We start from the raw sequence: 5,930 nt of genomic DNA, 5'->3' as shown, positions 1-5,930 counted from the left end.
TCCAGACCCCGACCGTGACCCTGAGCAGGCCCCAACCCCGACCCTGATGCCGACCAGACCCCGACCGTGACCCTGAGCAGGCCCCAACCCCGACCCTGATGCCGACCAGGCCCCGATCCTGACCCTAAGCAGGCCCCAACCCTGACTCTGATGAGACCAGACCCCGACCGTGACCCTGAGCGGGCCCCAACCCTGACCCTGATGCCAACCAGACCCTGACCGTGACCTTAAGCAGGCCCCAAGCCTGACTCTGATCTCAACCAGACGCCGACCGTGACCCTGAGCAGGCCCCAGCCCCGACTCTGACCTTAACCACACCCCGACCGTGACCCTGAGCAGGCCCCAACCCCGACTCTGACCTCAACCAGACTCCGACCGTGACCCTGAGAAGGCCGCAACCCCGACTCTGACCTCAACCACGCCCCGACCGTGACCCTGAGAGGGCCGCAACCCCGACTCTGATGTCGACCAGACCCCGACCGTGACCCTGAGCGGGCCCCAACCCCGACTCTGATGTCAACCAGACACCAACTGTGACCCTGAGAGGGCCCCAACCCCGACTCTGATCTCGACCAGACCCCAATCTTGACCCTGAGAAGGCCCCAACCGTGAGCCTGATCCCAACCAGACCCTGACCCAGACTCTGACCCTCATCCTAAGCACACCCTGACCCTGTCCCTGACCCTAACCTTAACCAGATCACCAGCCTAATCCCAGCTGTGACCCTAATTCCAGCCTTAACCTTAACCTGGTCCGAAGCCTAATCCTGGCCCCTACCCTAATCCTGGCCGTAACCCTAATCCTGGCCCCAACCCCAATCCTGCCCCCGACCATAGTCCTGGCCGTAACCCTAATGCCGACCGTAACCCTAGTCCCGGCCGTAACCCTAGGGAATCGTAACCGTAGTCCCGGCCGTAACCCTAGGGAATCTTTGGTGTAACCCTAGTCGTGGCCGTAACCCTAGAGGAACCTGATCCTAATCAGGCCCCAACTGACCCTAATCCCAACCAGACCCCAACCCTGGCCCCAACCCCAATCCTGTCCCTGTCAACCAGATCCTGACCCTGACCCCAAGCGGGCCCCAACCCCAACCCCGATCCCGGCCAGACCCCGATCGTGACCCTAAGCAGGCCCCAACCGTGACCCTGATGTCAACCCGACCCCGACCGTGACCCTGAGCAGGCCCCAACCCCGACCCAGATGCCGATCAGACCCCGACCGTGACCCTGAGCAGGCCCCAACCCCGACCCCGATGCCGACCAGACCCCGACCGTGACCCTGAGCAGGCCCCAACCCCTACCCTGATGCCTACCAGACCCCGACCGTGACCCTGAGCAGGCCCCAACCCCGACCCTGATGCCGACCAGACCCCAACCGTGACCCTGAGCGGGCCCCAACCCCGATCCCGATGCCAACCACACCCCGACCGTGACCCTAAGCGGGCCGCAACCGTGAGCCTGATGTCGACCGGACCCCGATCCTGACCCTAAGCAGGCCCCAACCCTGACTCTGACCTCAACCACACCCCGACCGTGACCCTGAGCGGGCCCCAACCCCGACCCTGATGCCGACCAGACCCCAACCGTGACCTTAAGCAGGCCCCAAGCCCGACTCTGACCTCAACCACACCCCGACCGTGACCCTAAGCAGGCCCCAAGCCCGACTCTGACCTCAACCACACCCCGACCGTGACCCTAAGCAGGTCGCAACCCCGACTCTGACCTCAAGCAGACCCCGACCGTGACCCTGGGCAGGTCGCAACCCCGACTCTGACCTCAACCACACCCCGACCGTGACCCTAAGGAGGCTGCAACCCCGACTCTGACCTCAAGCACACCCTGACCGTGACCCTAAGGAGGCCCCAGCCCCGACTCTGACCTCAACCACACCCCGGCCTGACCCTGAGCAGGCCCCAACTCCGACTCTGATGTCGACCAGACCCCGACCGTGACCTTAAGCAGGCCCCAAGCCTGACTCTGATCTCAACCACACCCCGACCGTGACCCTAAGCAGGCCCCGACCCCGACCCTGATGCCGACCAGACCCTGACCGTGACCCTGAGCAGGCCCCAACCCCGACCCTGATGCCAACCAGACCCCGACCGTGACCCTGGGCAGGCCCCAACCCCAACCCTGATCCCATACAGACCCCGACCGTGACCCTGAGCAGGCCCCAACCCCGACCCTGATCCCATACAGACCCCGACCGTGACCCTGAGCAGGCCCCAACCCCGACCCTGATGCCGACCAGACCCCGATCCTGACCCTAAGCAGGCCCCAACCCCAACTCTGACCTCAACCACACCCCAACCGTGACCCTAAGCAGGCCCCAACCCCGACTCTGATGGGGTGTGGGGTGGTGCCTCACCGGACCCCGGTCCTGGCCCTAAGCAGGCCCCAGCCGTGAGCCTGATGTCGACCAGGCCCCGGCCGTGACCCTGAGCAGGCCGCAGCCGTGAGCCTGATGTCGACCAGACCCCGGCCCTGACCGTAAGCAGGCCCCAGCCGTGAGCCTGACCTCCCCAGACCCGGGCCCCGACCCTAAGCAGGCCCCAGCCGTGAGCCTGACCTCACCAGACCCCGGGCCTGACCCTGAGCAGGCCCCAGCCGTGAGTCTGACCTCCCCAGACCCCGGTCTTGACCCTAAGGGGCCCCAGCCGTGAGCCTGATGCCCCAGACCCCGGCCGTGACCCTGAGCAGGCCCCAGCCGTGAGCCTGATCTGACCAGACCCGGGCCCTGACCCTAAGCAGGCCCCAACCCTGATCCTGATCTCCACCAGACCCCGACCTTGACCCTAAGCAGGCCCCGACCGTGACCCTGATCTGAACCAGACCCCGACCGTGACCCTAAGCAGGCCCCAACCCTGACCCTGATGTCAACCACACCCCAACTTGACCCTGAGAAGGCCCCAACCCCGACCCCAATCCCAACCAGACTCCGACCCTGACCTTAAGCAGGCCCCAACCCTGACCCTGATGCCGACCAGGCCCCGACCGTGACCCTAAGGGGGCCCCAACCCCGACCCTGATGCCGACCAGACCCCGACCGTGACCCTGAGCAGGCCCCAACCCCGACCCTGATGCCGACCAGACCCCGACCGTGACCCTGAGCAGGCCCCGACCCCGACCCTGATGCCGACCAGACCCCGACCGTGACCCTGAGCAGGCCCCAACCCCGACCCTGATGCCGACCAGACCCCGACCGTGACCCTGAGCAGGCCCCAACCCCGACCCTGATGCCGACCAGACCCCGACCGTGACCCTGAGCAGGCCCCAACCCCGAGCCTGATGCCGACCAGACCCTGACCCTGACCCTAAGCAGGCCCCAACCATGAGCCTGACCTCGACTAGACCCCAACTGTGACCCCAAGAAGGCCCGAACCCTGACCCTGATCCCAACCAGACCCCGACCCTGACCCTAGGCAGGCCCCTACTGTGAGCCTGACCTCAACCAGACCCCAAATTTTACCCTAAGAAGGCCCCAACTCTGACCCTGAACCCAACCAGACCCCGACCCTGACCCTAAGCAGGCCCCAATCCTGACCCTGACCTCAACTAGACGCTGACCCCCACCCAGACCCTAACCATAGGCACACCCCAACCCTGACCCCCATCGTAACCACACCCCAACCCTGACCCTCATCCTAACCACACCCTGACCCCGTCCCTGACCCTAACCTTAACCAGATCCCAAGGCTAATCCCAGCCATTACCCTAATCCTGGCCCCAACCCTAATCCCCGCTGTAACCCTAATCCCAGCCCCAACCCTAATCCTCGCAGTAACCTTAATCCCGGCCCTAACCCTAATCCCAGCCCCAACCCTAATCCGGGCGGTAACCCTAATCTCCGCCGTAACCCTAATCTCCGCCGTAACCCTAATCCTCTCCCTAGCCCTAATACTGGCTGCTGCGGCTCCGGGTGCCGCTGCGTTGCCCCCGCCACCACCCCGCGGTTCTGGGCGCCGGGGCCGCCCTGCCCCCAGCTTCCCGACGCGGTCCCAGCCGCTGCCGCCCCCCCCGTCCCCCGCGTCCCTGGCGCGGCGGCTCTAGGTGCCGCGGTCCCCGGCTTCTCCGGGCGCCGCGGCGCCCCCCCCATTCCTCGCGGCGGCTTCGGCCGCCCCCGGCGACCCCCTCGCCACCGGCGCGGCTCGTGGGGCCGCCGCGCCCCCACCATTCCCCGTCGGGGCTACCGCGTCCACCGTGCCTCCCGCCTCCCCCCCCCGTCCCCGCACCTGACCTGGGTCGCCGCCGCTCCGCTCCGGCAGCCCTGCAGTTGCTACCGTACAGCGCGAGTGCAGTAGAAGCCCGCAAAGCCCGGAAAAGGGGTTGAACGCATGTCGGGGGCTCCCGAGGGGAGCAAATCGATGCGGGAGCATCAGCGACAGTGTCCGCGGTGCCCCTAGGCCACGTATTACGGCTACGGGCGGCAGGAAGCGGTCCGGTCGGCTCCGCCCACGCCCCGCCCACAAATCCCATAAGGCACCGGCGTCGTCACTTCCGGGGCAGTGCAAGATGGCGCCCGCAGCAGGCGGCAGGGCGCGCGCCGCCCGGAGAGCCTCCGGAGGGCTCTCCGCCGCCGGCGCGGGAACCGGAGCAGCGCCGCGGCACGCCGAGACGCAGCAGCAGTCAGCACGCTGCGCTCCGGCACTCCGGAACCGGCCGCGGCTCCGCGCGAGCGGCCGGCGGCTCCATAAGGCACGCAGCGCCACGGCCGCGGCACGGCGACATCCCCGAAGGGCAGCGGACGACGTGCGATGCAGGTAAGCCCATGCGGCGGCGGGTATTAGGCGTAGGGCTACGGTTTCGGGTCTCCGGAACTCGGTTCCGGCTTCCCCGTTCCCGGTTCCGGGTTCCGGTGACACACATCCGGCATTCGGATGACGACTTCCGGCTTCCGGCGAGTCACTTCCGGGTTCCGGTATGTGACTTCCGGTTTCCGGCGAGTCACTTCCGGCTTCCGGCGAGTCACTTCCGGCTTCCGGCAGGTGACTTCCGGTTTCCGGAATGCCGCTTCCGGGTTCCGGAGCTCGATTTCCGGTTAGGGTTAGGGGGCGGGATTAGGGTTAGGGGGCGGGATTAGGGTTAGGGGGCGGGATTAGGGTTAGGGGGGGGTTAGGGTTAGGGGGGGGTTAGGGGTTAGGGGGGGGTTAGGGTTAGGGGGGGGTTGGTTGGGGGGTTGGGGTTAGGGTTAGGGTTAGGGTTAGGGTTAGGGTTAGGGTTAGGGTTAGGGTTAGGGTTGGGGTTGGTGTTAGGTTAGGGTTAGGGTTAGGGTTAGGGTTAGGGTTGGGTTAGGGTTGAGTTAGGGTTAGGGTTAGGGTTAGGGTTAGGGTTAGGGTTAGGGTTAGGGTTAGGGTTAGGGTTGGGGTTAGGGTTGGGGTTAGGGTTAAAATTAAAAATTAAATTAAAATTAAAATTAAAAATTAAAATTAAATTATTAAAATTAAAATTAAATTAATTAAAAATTAAAATTAAAATTTTTTTTTTTAAAATTAAAATTAAAATTAAAATTAAAAATTAAATTAAAATTAAAATTAGAATTAAGAATTAAATTAAAATTAAGATTAAGTTTTTTTTTTTTTTTTTTTTTTTTTTTTTTGTTTTTTTTTTTGGGAGGTTAGGGGTTAGGGTTAGGGTTAGGGTTAGGGTTAGGGTTAGGGTTAGGGTGGTTAGGTTGGGGTTAGGGTTAGGGTTAGGGTTAGGGTTAGGGTTAGGGTTAGGGTTAGGGTTAGGTTGGGTGGGTTGGGTTGAGGGTTAGGGTTAGGGTTAGGGTTAGGGTTAGGGTTAGGGTTAGGGTTAGGGTTAGGGTTAGGGTTAGGGTTAGGGTTAGGGTTAGGGTTAGGGTAGGGTTAGGGTTAGGGTTAGGGTTAGGGTTAGGGTTAGGGTTAGGGCTAGGGTTGGGGTTAGGGTTAGGGTTGGGGGTTAGGGTCAGGT

This window comes from Lichenostomus cassidix, unplaced genomic scaffold, assembly GCF_008360975.1.
Source record: "Lichenostomus cassidix isolate B80296 unplaced genomic scaffold, HeHo_3.0 HiC_scaffold_615, whole genome shotgun sequence".
Classification (NCBI taxonomy): domain Eukaryota; kingdom Metazoa; phylum Chordata; class Aves; order Passeriformes; family Meliphagidae; genus Lichenostomus; species Lichenostomus cassidix.
Note: the sequence above shows the minus strand (reverse complement) of the source record.